The following is a 14,508-nucleotide window of genomic DNA, read 5'->3' on the forward strand; positions in this document are numbered from 1 at the left end:
AGCGGTGTAGATATTTCCATGTTCATACAGATAGCGGTGTAGATATTTCAATGTTCATACAGATAACGGTGTAGATATTTCCATGTTCATACAGATGGCGGTGTAGATATTTCCATGTTTATACAGATAGCAGTGTAGAGATTTCCATGTTTATAGAGATAGTGGTGTGGATAATTTCAATTTTATACAGATAGCAGTGTAGATATTTCCAAGTTCATACAGATAGCGGTGTAGATATTTCCATGTTTATACAGATGGTGGTGTAGATATTTTCATGTTTACACAGATGGCGGTGAAGATATTTCCATGTTTACACAGATAGCGTTGTAGACATTTCTATGTTTACACAGATAGCGGTGTGGATATTTCCATGTTTATGCAGATAGCGGTGTAGATATTTCCATGTTTATACAGATAGCGGTGCGGTTATTTCCTTGTTTATACAGATAGTTGGGCAGATATTTCCATGTTTATACAGATAGCGGTGTAGATATTTCCATCTTAATACAGATGGCGGTGTAGATATGTCCATGTTCGTACAGATGGCGGTGTAGATATTTCGAAGTTTATAGAGACAGCGCTGTAGTTATTTCCATATTTAAAGAGAAATCTGTGTAGATATTTCCATGCATATGCAGACAGCTGTGTAGATATTTCCATGTTCATGCAGATAGCGGTGTAGATAGTTCCATGTTCATCCAGATGCTGGTGTAGATATATCCATTTTCATACAGATGGCGGTGAAGATATTTCCATGTTCATACAGATGTCGGTGTAGATATTTCCATGTTCATACACATGGCGGTGTAGATATTTCCATATTCATAGAGATGGCGGTGTAGATATTTCCATGTTCATAGAAATGGTGGTGTAGATATTTCCGTGTTCCTAGAGATGGCGTTGTAGTTATTTCCATGTTTATACAGATAGCAGTGTATTTATTTCCACGTTTATAGAGATAACGGTGTAGATAATTTCAATTTTATAGAGATAGCTGGGTAGATATTTGCATGTTCCTACAGATAGCGGTGTAGATATTTCCATGTTCATACAGATAGCGGTGTAGATATTTCCATGTTCGTACAGATAGCGGTGTAGATATTTTCATGTTCATACAGATAGCGGTGTAGATATTTCGATGTTCATACAGATAACGGTGTAGATATTTCCATGTTCATACAGATGGCGGTGTAGATATTTCCATGTTCATACAGATAGCGGTGTAGATATTTCCATGTTCATACAGATAGCGGTGTAGATATTTCCTTGTTCATACAGTTAGCGGTGAAGATATTTCCATTTTCATACAGATGGCGGTGTAGATATTTACATGTTCATAGAAATGGTGGTGTAGATATTTCCGTGTTCCTAGAGATGGCGTTGTAGATATTTCCATGTTTATACAGATAACAGTGTATTTATTTCCACGTTTATAGAGATAACGGTGTAGATAATTTCAATTTTATAGAGATAGCTGGGTAGATATTTGCATGTTCATACAGATAGCGGTGTAGATATTTCCATGTTCATACAGATAGCGGTGTAGATATTTCCATGTTCGTACAGATAGCGGTGTAGATATTTTCATGTTCATACAGATAGCGGTGTAGATATTTCGATGTTCATACAGATAACGGTGTAGATATTTCCATGTTCATACAGATGGCGGTGTAGATATTTCCATGTTCATACAGATAGCGGTGTAGATATTTCCATGTTCATACAGATAGCGGTGTAGATATTTCCTTGTTCATACAGTTAGCGGTGAAGATATTTCCATTTTCATACAGATGGCGGTGTAGATATTTACATGTTCATACAGATGGCGGTGTAGATATTTCCATGTTCATACGGATGGCAGTGTAGATATTTCCATGTTCACACAGGTGGCGGTGTAGATATTTCCATGTTTATACAGATAGCAGTGTAGTTATTTCCATGTTTATAGAGATAGCAGTGTAGATATTTCCATTGATATACAGATAGCTGTGTAGATATTTGCACGTTCATACAGACAGCGGTTTAGATATTTCCATGTTCGTACAGATAGCGGTGTAGATATTTCCATGTTCATACAGATAGCGGTGTAGATATTTCCATGTTTATACAGATAACGGTGAAGATATTTCCATGTTCGTACAGATAGCGGTGTAGATATATCCATGTTCATACAGTTAGCGTTGTAGATATTTCGATGTTCATACAGATGGTGGTGTAGGTATTTACATGTTCATGCAGATGGCAGTGTAGATATTTCCATGTTCATACAGATGGCGGTGTAGATATTTCCATGTTCATTGAGATGGCGGTGTAGATATTTCCATGTTTATGCAGATAGCGGTATAGATATTTCCATGTTTATACAGATGGTGGTGTAGATATTTCCATGTTTATAGAGATGGCGGTCTAGATATTTCCATGTTTATAGAGATGGTGGTGTAGTTATTTCCAAGTTTATAGAGACAGCGTTGTAGATATTTCCATGTTTATACGGATAGCGGTGAAGATATTTCCAAGTTTATCAGATGGCGCTGTAGATATTTCCATGTTCATACCAATAGCGGTGTGGATATTTCCATGTTCATACAGTTAGCGGTGTAGATATTTCCATGTTCATACAGATGGCGGTGTAGATATTTACATGTTCATACAGATGGCGGTGTAGATATTTCCATGTTCCTAAGGATGGCATTGTAGATGTTTCCATGTTCATACAGGTGGCGGTGTAGATATTTCCATGTTTATACAGACAGCAGTGTAGTTATTTCCATGTTTATAGAGATAGCAGTGTAGGTATTTCCTTTGATATACAGATAGCTGTGTAGATATTTGCATGTTCATACAGATAGCGGTGTAGATATTTCCATGTTCATACAGATAGCGGTGTAGATATTTCCATGTTCATACAAATGGCGGTGTAGATATTTCCATCTTCATAGAGATGGCGGTGTAGTTATTTCCGTGTTCATACAAATGGCGGTGTAGATATTTCCATGTTCATAGAGATAGGGGTGTAGAAATTTCCATGTTTATACAGATAGCAATGTAGTTATTTCCATGTTTATAGAGATAGCGGTGTAGATATTTTCATTGATATACAGATAGCTCTGTAGATATTTGCATCTTCATACAGATAGCGGTGTAGTTATTTCCATGTTCATACAGATAGCGGTGTAGATATTTCCATGTTCATACAGATAGCGGTGTAGCTATTTCCATGTTAATACAGATAGTGGTGTAGATATCTCCATGTTCATACAGATAGCTGAGTAGATATTTCCATGTTCATACAGATAGCGGTGTAGATATTTCCATCTTCATACAGATGGCGGTGTAGATATTTACATGTTCATACAGATGGCAGTGTAGATATTTCCATGTTCGTACGAATGGCAGTGTAGTTATTTCCATGTTCGTACGAATGGCAGTGTAGATATTTCCATGTTCATACAGGTGGCGGTGTAGATATTTCCATGTTTATACAGATAGCAGTGTAGTTATTTCCATCTTTATAGAGATAGCAGTGTAGATATTTCCATTGATTTACAGATAGCTGTGTAGATATTTGCATGTTCATACAGATAACGGTGTAGATATTTCCATGTTCGTACAGATAGCGGTGTAGATATTTCCATGTTCATACAGATGGCGGTGTAGGTATTTCCATGTTCATAGAGAATGGCGGTGTAGATATTTCCATGTTTATGCAGATAGCGGTATAGATATTTCCATGTTTATACAGATGGTGGTGTAGATATTTCCATGTTTATAGAGATGGCGGTCTAGATATTTCCATGTTTATACAGATAGCGGTGAAGATATTTCCATGTTTATACAGATAGAGGTGTAGATATTTCCATGTTTATACAGATAGCAGTGTAGATATTTCCATGTTTATAGAGATAGTGGTGTAGATAATTTCAATTTTACACTGAGAGCAGTGTAGATATTTCCAAGTTCATACAGATAGCGATGCAGATATTTCCACGTTTATAGAGATGGCGGTGTAGATATTTCCATGTTCATACAGATGGTGGTGTAGATATTTCCATGTTCATACAAATGGCGGTGAAGATATTTCCATTTTGATAGAGATGGCGTTGTAGATATTTCCATGTTCATACACATGGCGGTGTAGATATTTCCATGTTCATAGAGATGGCGGTGTAGATATTTCCATGTTCATAGAAATGGTGGTGTAGATATTTCCATGTTCCTAGAGATGGCGTTGTAGATATTTCCATGTTTATACAGATAGCAGTGTATTTATTTCCACGTTTATAGAGATAGTGCTGTAGATAATTTCAATTTTATACAGATAGCTGGGTAGATATTTGCATGTTCATACAGATAGCGGTGTAGATATTTCCATGTTCATACAGATAGCGGTGTAGATATTTCCATGTTCATACAGATAGCGGTGTAGATATTTCGATGTTCATACAGATAACGGTGTAGATATTTCCATGTTCATACAGATGGCGGTGTAGATATTTCCATGTTCATAGAGATAGCGGTGTAGATATTTCCATGTTCATACAGATAGCGGTGTAGATATTTCCATGTTCATACAGTTAGCAGTGAAGATATTTCCATTTTCATACAGATGGCGGTGTAGATATTTACATGTTCATACAGATGGCGGTGTAGATATTTCCATGTTCATACGGATGGCAGTGTAGATATTTCCATGTTCACACAGGTGGCGGTGTAGATATTTCCATGATTATACAGATAGCAGTGTAGATATTTCCATGTTTATAGAGATAGCAGTGTAGATATTTCCATTGATTTACAGATAGCTGTGTAGATATTTGCACGTTCATACAGATAGCGGTTTAGATATTTCCATGTTCGTACAGATAGCGGTGTAGATATTTCCATGTTCATACAGATAGCGGTGTAGATATTTCCATGTTTATACAGATAACGGTGAAGATATTTCCATGTTCATACAGATAGCGGTGTAGATATATCCATGTTCATACAGTTAGCGTTGTAGATATTTCCATGTTCATACAGATGGTGATGTAGATATTTACTTGTTCATGCAGATGGCGGTGTAGATATTTCCATGTTCGTACAGATGGCGGTGTAGATATTTCCATGTTCATAGAGATGGCGGTGTAGATATTTCCATGTTTATGCAGATAGCGGTATAGATATTTCCATGTTTATACAGATGGTGGTGTAGATGTTTCCATGTTTATAGAGATGGCGGTCTAGATATTTGCATGTTTATAGAGATGGTGGTGTACTTATTTCCAAGTTTATAGAGACAGCGTTGTAGATATTTCCATGTTTATACGGATAGCGGTGAAGATATTTCCAAGTTTATACAGATAGCGCTGTAGATATTTCCATGTTCATACCAATAGCGGTGTGGATATTTCCATGTTCATACAGTTAGCGGTGAAGATATTTCCATGTTCATACAGATGGCGGTGTAGATATTTACATGTTCATACAATGGCGGTGTAGATATTTCCATGTTCATACAGGTGGCGGTGTAGATATTTCCATGTTTATACTGATAGCAGTGTAGTTATTTCCATGTTTACAGAGATAGCAGTGTAGATATTTCCATTGATATACAGATAGCTGTGTAGATATTTGCATGATCATACAGATAGCGGTGTAGATATTTCCATGTTCATACAGATAGCGGTGTAGATATTTCCATGTTCATACAGAGAGCGGTGTAGATATTTCCATGTTCAAACAGATGGCGGTGTAGCTATTTCCATGTTCATACAGTTAGCTTTGTAGATATTTCCATGTTCATAACGATGGCGGTGAAGATACTTCCATGTTCATACAGATGGCGGTGTAGATATTTCCATGTTCCTACAGATGGTGGTGTAGATATTTCCATGTTCCTACAGATGGCGGTGTAGATATTTCCATGTACATACAGATAGCGGTGTAGTTATTTCCATGTATGAAGAGAAAGCTGTGTAGATATTTCAATCTATATGCAGATAGCTGTGTTGATATTTCAATGCTCATACAGATAGCGGTGTAGATATTTCCATGTTCATCCAGATGGCGGTGTAGATATATCCATGTTCATAGAGATGGCGGTGTAGATATTTCCATTTTTATACAGATGGCAGTGTAGATATTTCCATGTTTATAGAGATAGCGGTGTAGATATTCCCATGTTCCTACAGATGACGGTGTAGATGTTTCCATGTTCATACAGATGGCGTTGTAGATATTTCCATGTTCATACAGATGGCGGTGAAGATATTTCCATGTTCATACAAATGGCGGTGTAGATATTTCCATGTTCATAGAGATGGCGGTGTAGTTATTTCCATGTTTATACAGATAGCAGTGTACTTATTTCCATGTTAATAGAGATAGCAGTGTAGATATTTTCATTGATATACTGATAGCTTTGTAGATATTTGCATGTTCATACAGATAGCGGTGTAGATATTCCCATGTTCATACAGATGGCGGTGTAGATATTTCGAAGTTTATAGAGATAGCGCTGTAGATATTTCCACACTTATAGAGAAATCTGTGTAGATATTTCCATGTATATTCAGATAGCTGTGTAGATATTTCCATGTTCATGCAGATAGCGGTGTAGATATTTCCATGTTCATCCAGATGCCGGTGTACATATATCCATGTTCATACAGATGGCGATGAAGATCTTTCCATGTTCATACAGATGGCGGTGTAGATATTTCCATGTTCATACAGATAGCGGTGTAGATATTTCCATGTTCATCCAGATAGCGGTGTAGGTATTTCCATGTTCATACAGTTAGCGGTGTAGATATTTCCATGTTCATACAGATGGCGGTGTAGATATTTACATGTTCGTACGGATGGCAGTATAGATATTTCCATGTTCATACAGGTGGCTGTGTGGATCTTTCCATGTTTATACAGATAGCAGTGTAGTTATTTCCATGTTTATAGAGATACCAGTGTAGGTATTTCCATTGATATACAGATAGCTGTATAGATATTTGCATGTTCATACAGATAGCGGTGTAGATATTTCCACGTTTATAGAGATATCGGTGTAGATATTTCCATGTTCATACAGATAGCGGTGAAGATATTTCCATGTTCATACAGTTAGCGGTGTAGATATTTCCATGTTCATACAGATAGCGGTGTAGATATTTCCATGTTCATACAGTTAGCGGTGTAGATATTTCCATGTTCATACAGATGGCGGTGTAGACATTTACATGTTCATACAGATGGCGGTGTAGGTATTTCCATGTTCGTACAGATTGCCGTGTAGATATTTCCATGTTCATACAGATGGCGGTGTAGATATTTCCATGTTTATGCAGATAGCGGTATAGATATTTCCATGTTTATACAGATGGTGGTGTAGATATTTCCATGTTTATAGAGATGGCGGTGTAGATATTTCCATGTTTGCAGATAGCGGTATAGATATTTCCATGTTTATACAGATGGTGGTGTAGATATTTCCATGTTTATAGAGATAGTGGTGTAGTTATTTCCAAGTTTATAGAGACAGCGTTGTAGATATTTCCATGTTTATGCAGATAGTGGTGAAGTTATTTCCATGTTTACACAGATAGCGGTGTAGATATTTCCATGTTTATACAGATAACAGTGTAGATATTTCCATGTTTATAGATTTAGTGGTGTAGATAATTTCAATTTTATACAGATAGCAGTGTAGATATTTCCAAGTTCATGCAGATAGCGGTGTAGATAGTTCCATGTTCATCCAGATGCTGGTGTAGATATATCCATTTTCATACAGATGGCGGTGAAGATATTTCCATGTTCATACAGATGTCGGTGTAGATATTTCCATGTTCATACACATGGCGGTGTAGATATTTCCATATTCATAGAGATGGCGGTGTAGATATTTCCATGTTCATAGAAATGGTGGTGTAGATATTTCCGTGTTCCTAGAGATGGCGTTGTAGATATTTCCATGTTTATACAGATAGCAGTGTATTTATTTCCACGTTTATAGAGATAACGGTGTAGATAATTTCAATTTTATAGAGATATCTGGGTAGATATTTGCATGTTCATACAGATAGCGGTGTAGATATTTCCATGTTCATACAGATAGCGGTGTAGATATTTCCATGTTCGTACAGATAGCGGTGTAGATATTTTCATGTTCATACAGATAGCGGTGTAGATATTTCGATGTTCATACAGATAACGGTGTAGATATTTCCATGTTCATACAGATGGCGGTGTAGATATTTCCATGTTCATACAGATAGCGGTGTAGATATTTCCATGTTCATACAGATAGCGGTGTAGATATTTCCATGTTCATACAGTTAGCAGTGAAGATATTTCCATTTTCATACAGATGGCGGTGTAGATATTTACATGTTCATACAGATGGCGGTGTAGATATTTCCATGTTCATACGGATGGCAGTGTAGATATTTCCATGTTCACACAGGTGGCGGTGTAGATATTTCCATGATTATACAGATAGCAGTGTAGATATTTCCATGTTTATAGAGATAGCAGTGTAGATATTTCCATTGATTTACAGATAGCTGTGTAGATATTTGCACGTTCATACAGATAGCGGTTTAGATATTTCCATGTTCGTACAGATAGCGGTGTAGATATTTCCATGTTCATACAGATAGCGGTGTAGATATTTCCATGTTTATACAGATAACGGTGAAGATATTTCCATGTTCATACAGATAGCGGTGTAGATATATCCATGTTCATACAGTTAGCGTTGTAGATATTTCCATGTTCATACAGATGGTGATGTAGATATTTACTTGTTCATGCAGATGGCGGTGTAGATATTTCCATGTTCGTACAGATGGCGGTGTAGATATTTCCATGTTCATAGAGATGGCGGTGTAGATATTTCCATGTTTATGCAGATAGCGGTATAGATATTTCCATGTTTATACAGATGGTGGTGTAGATGTTTCCATGTTTATAGAGATGGCGGTCTAGATATTTGCATGTTTATAGAGATGGTGGTGTACTTATTTCCAAGTTTATAGAGACAGCGTTGTAGATATTTCCATGTTTATACGGATAGCGGTGAAGATATTTCCAAGTTTATACAGATAGCGCTGTAGATATTTCCATGTTCATACCAATAGCGGTGTGGATATTTCCATGTTCATACAGTTAGCGGTGAAGATATTTCCATGTTCATACAGATGGCGGTGTAGATATTTACATGTTCATACAATGGCGGTGTAGATATTTCCATGTTCATACAGGTGGCGGTGTAGATATTTCCATGTTTATACTGATAGCAGTGTAGTTATTTCCATGTTTACAGAGATAGCAGTGTAGATATTTCCATTGATATACAGATAGCTGTGTAGATATTTGCATGATCATACAGATAGCGGTGTAGATATTTCCATGTTCATACAGATAGCGGTGTAGATATTTCCATGTTCATACAGAGAGCGGTGTAGATATTTCCATGTTCAAACAGATGGCGGTGTAGCTATTTCCATGTTCATACAGTTAGCTTTGTAGATATTTCCATGTTCATAACGATGGCGGTGAAGATACTTCCATGTTCATACAGATGGCGGTGTAGATATTTCCATGTTCCTACAGATGGTGGTGTAGATATTTCCATGTTCCTACAGATGGCGGTGTAGATATTTCCATGTACATACAGATAGCGGTGTAGTTATTTCCATGTATGAAGAGAAAGCTGTGTAGATATTTCAATCTATATGCAGATAGCTGTGTTGATATTTCAATGCTCATACAGATAGCGGTGTAGATATTTCCATGTTCATCCAGATGGCGGTGTAGATATATCCATGTTCATAGAGATGGCGGTGTAGATATTTCCATTTTTATACAGATGGCAGTGTAGATATTTCCATGTTTATAGAGATAGCGGTGTAGATATTCCCATGTTCCTACAGATGACGGTGTAGATGTTTCCATGTTCATACAGATGGCGTTGTAGATATTTCCATGTTCATACAGATGGCGGTGAAGATATTTCCATGTTCATACAAATGGCGGTGTAGATATTTCCATGTTCATAGAGATGGCGGTGTAGTTATTTCCATGTTTATACAGATAGCAGTGTACTTATTTCCATGTTAATAGAGATAGCAGTGTAGATATTTTCATTGATATACTGATAGCTTTGTAGATATTTGCATGTTCATACAGATAGCGGTGTAGATATTCCCATGTTCATACAGATGGCGGTGTAGATATTTCGAAGTTTATAGAGATAGCGCTGTAGATATTTCCACACTTATAGAGAAATCTGTGTAGATATTTCCATGTATATTCAGATAGCTGTGTAGATATTTCCATGTTCATGCAGATAGCGGTGTAGATATTTCCATGTTCATCCAGATGCCGGTGTACATATATCCATGTTCATACAGATGGCGATGAAGATCTTTCCATGTTCATACAGATGGCGGTGTAGATATTTCCATGTTCATACAGATAGCGGTGTAGATATTTCCATGTTCATCCAGATAGCGGTGTAGGTATTTCCATGTTCATACAGTTAGCGGTGTAGATATTTCCATGTTCATACAGATGGCGGTGTAGATATTTACATGTTCGTACGGATGGCAGTATAGATATTTCCATGTTCATACAGGTGGCTGTGTGGATCTTTCCATGTTTATACAGATAGCAGTGTAGTTATTTCCATGTTTATAGAGATACCAGTGTAGGTATTTCCATTGATATACAGATAGCTGTATAGATATTTGCATGTTCATACAGATAGCGGTGTAGATATTTCCACGTTTATAGAGATATCGGTGTAGATATTTCCATGTTCATACAGATAGCGGTGAAGATATTTCCATGTTCATACAGTTAGCGGTGTAGATATTTCCATGTTCATACAGATAGCGGTGTAGATATTTCCATGTTCATACAGTTAGCGGTGTAGATATTTCCATGTTCATACAGATGGCGGTGTAGACATTTACATGTTCATACAGATGGCGGTGTAGGTATTTCCATGTTCGTACAGATTGCCGTGTAGATATTTCCATGTTCATACAGATGGCGGTGTAGATATTTCCATGTTTATGCAGATAGCGGTATAGATATTTCCATGTTTATACAGATGGTGGTGTAGATATTTCCATGTTTATAGAGATGGCGGTGTAGATATTTCCATGTTTGCAGATAGCGGTATAGATATTTCCATGTTTATACAGATGGTGGTGTAGATATTTCCATGTTTATAGAGATAGTGGTGTAGTTATTTCCAAGTTTATAGAGACAGCGTTGTAGATATTTCCATGTTTATGCAGATAGTGGTGAAGTTATTTCCATGTTTACACAGATAGCGGTGTAGATATTTCCATGTTTATACAGATAACAGTGTAGATATTTCCATGTTTATAGATTTAGTGGTGTAGATAATTTCAATTTTATACAGATAGCAGTGTAGATATTTCCAAGTTCATGCAGATAGCGGTGTAGATAGTTCCATGTTCATCCAGATGCTGGTGTAGATATATCCATTTTCATACAGATGGCGGTGAAGATATTTCCATGTTCATACAGATGTCGGTGTAGATATTTCCATGTTCATACACATGGCGGTGTAGATATTTCCATATTCATAGAGATGGCGGTGTAGATATTTCCATGTTCATAGAAATGGTGGTGTAGATATTTCCGTGTTCCTAGAGATGGCGTTGTAGATATTTCCATGTTTATACAGATAGCAGTGTATTTATTTCCACGTTTATAGAGATAACGGTGTAGATAATTTCAATTTTATAGAGATATCTGGGTAGATATTTGCATGTTCATACAGATAGCGGTGTAGATATTTCCATGTTCATACAGATAGCGGTGTAGATATTTCCATGTTCGTACAGATAGCGGTGTAGATATTTTCATGTTCATACAGATAGCGGTGTAGATATTTCGATGTTCATACAGATAACGGTGTAGATATTTCCATGTTCATACAGATGGCGGTGTAGATATTTCCATGTTCATACAGATAGCGGTGTAGATATTTCCATGTTCATACAGATAGCGGTGTAGATATTTCCATATTCATACAGTTAGCAGTGAAGATATTTCCATTTTCATACAGATGGCGGTGTAGATATTTACATGTTCATACAGATGGCGGTGTAGATATTTCCATGTTCATACGGATGGCAGTGTAGATATTTCCATGTTCACACAGGTGGCGGTGTAGATATTTCCATTTTTATACAGATAGCAGTGTAGTTATTTCCATGTTTATAGAGATAGCAGTGTAGATATTTCCATTGATATACAGATAGCTGTGTAGATATTTGCACGTTCATACAGATAGCGGTTTAGATATTTCCATGTTCGTACAGATAGCGGTGTAGATATTTCCATGTTCATTCAGATAGCGGTGTAGATATTTCCATGTTTATACAGATAACGGTGAAGATATTTCCATGTTCGTACAGATAGCGGTGTAGATATATCCATGTTCATACAGTTAGCGTTGTAGATATTTCGATGTTCATACAGATGGTGGTGTAGGTATTTACATGTTCATGCAGATGGCGGTGTAGATATTTCCATGTTCGTACAGATGGCGGTGTAGATATTTCCATGTTCATAGAGATGGCGGTGTAGATATTTCCATGTTTATGCAGATAGCGGTATAGATATTTCCATGTTTATACAGATGGTGGTGTAGATATTTCCATGTTTATAGAGATGGCGGTCTAGATATTTCCATGTTTATAGAGATGGTGGTGTAGTTATTTCCAAGTTTATAGAGACAGCGTTGTAGATATTTCCATGTTTATACGGATAGCGGTGAAGATATTTCCAAGTTTATACAGATGGCGCTGTAGATATTTCCATGTTCATACCAATAGCGGTGTGGATATTTCCATGTTCATACAGTTAGCGGTGTAGATATTTCCATGTTCATACAGATGGCGGTGTAGATATTTACATGTTCATACAGATGGCGGTGTAGATATTTCCATGTTCCTAAGGATGGCATTGTAGATGTTTCCATGTTCATACAGGTGGCGGTGTAGATATTTCCATGTTTATACAGACAGCAGTGTAGTTATTTCCATGTTTATAGAGATAGCAGTGTAGGTATTTCCTTTGATATACAGATAGCTGTGTAGATATTTGCATGTTCATACAGATAGCGGTGTAGATATTTCCATGTTCGTACAGATAGCGGTGTAGATATTTCCATGTTCATACAGATAGCGGTGTAGATATTTCCATGTTCATACAAATGGCGGTGTAGATATTTCCATCTTCATAGAGATGGCGGTGTAGTTATTTCCGTGTTCATACAAATGGCGGTGTAGATATTTCCATGTTCATAGAGATAGGGGTGTAGAAATTTCCATATTTATACAGATAGCAATGTAGTTATTTCCATGTTTATAGAGATAGCGGTGTAGATATTTTCATTGATATACAGATAGCTCTGTAGATATTTGCATCTTCATACAGATAGCGGTGTAGTTATTTCCATGTTCATACAGATAGCGGTGTAGATATTTCCATGTTCATACAGATAGCGGTGTAGCTATTTCCATGTTAATACAGATAGTGGTGTAGATATTTCCATGTTCATACAGATAGCTGAGTAGATATTTCCATGTTCATACAGATAGCGGTGTAGATATTTCCATCTTCATACAGATGGCGGTGTAGATATTTACATGTTCATACAGATGGCAGTGTAGATATTTCCATGTTCGTACGAATGGCAGTGTAGTTATTTCCATGTTCGTACGAATGGCAGTGTAGATATTTCCATGTTCATACAGGTGGCGGTGTAGATATTTCCATGTTTATACAGATAGCAGTGTAGTTATTTCCATCTTTATAGAGATAGCAGTGTAGATATTTCCATTGATTTACAGATAGCTGTGCAGATATTTGCATGTTCATACAGATAACGGTGTAGATATTTCCATGTTCGTACAGATAGCGGTTTAGATATTTCCATGTTCATACAGATGGCGGTGTAGATATTTCCATGTTCATAGAGAATGGCGGTGTAGATATTTCCATGTTTATGCAGATAGCGGTATAGATATTTCCATGTTTATACAGATGGTGGTGTAGATATTTCCATGTTTATAGAGATGGCGGTCTAGATATTTCCATGTTTATACAGATAGCGGTGAAGATATTTCCATGTTTATACAGATAGTGGTGTAGATATTTCCATGTTTATACAGATAGCAGTGTAGATATTTCCATGTTTATAGAGATAGTGGTGTAGATAATTTCAATTTTACACTGAGAGCAGTGTAGATATTTCCAAGTTCATACAGATAGCGATGCAGATATTTCCACGTTTATAGAGATGGCGGTGTAGATATTTCCATGTTCATACAGATGGTGGTGTAGATATTTCCATGTTCATACAAATGGCGGTGAAGATATTTCCATGTTGATAGAGATGGCGTTGTAGATATTTCCATGTTCATACACATGGCGGTGTAGATATTTCCATGTTCATAGAGATGGCGGTGTAGATATTTC

The sequence above is a fragment of the Gorilla gorilla genome, chromosome 2 (genome assembly GCF_029281585.2).
Source record: "Gorilla gorilla gorilla isolate KB3781 chromosome 2, NHGRI_mGorGor1-v2.1_pri, whole genome shotgun sequence".
Lineage (NCBI taxonomy): Eukaryota > Metazoa > Chordata > Mammalia > Primates > Hominidae > Gorilla > Gorilla gorilla.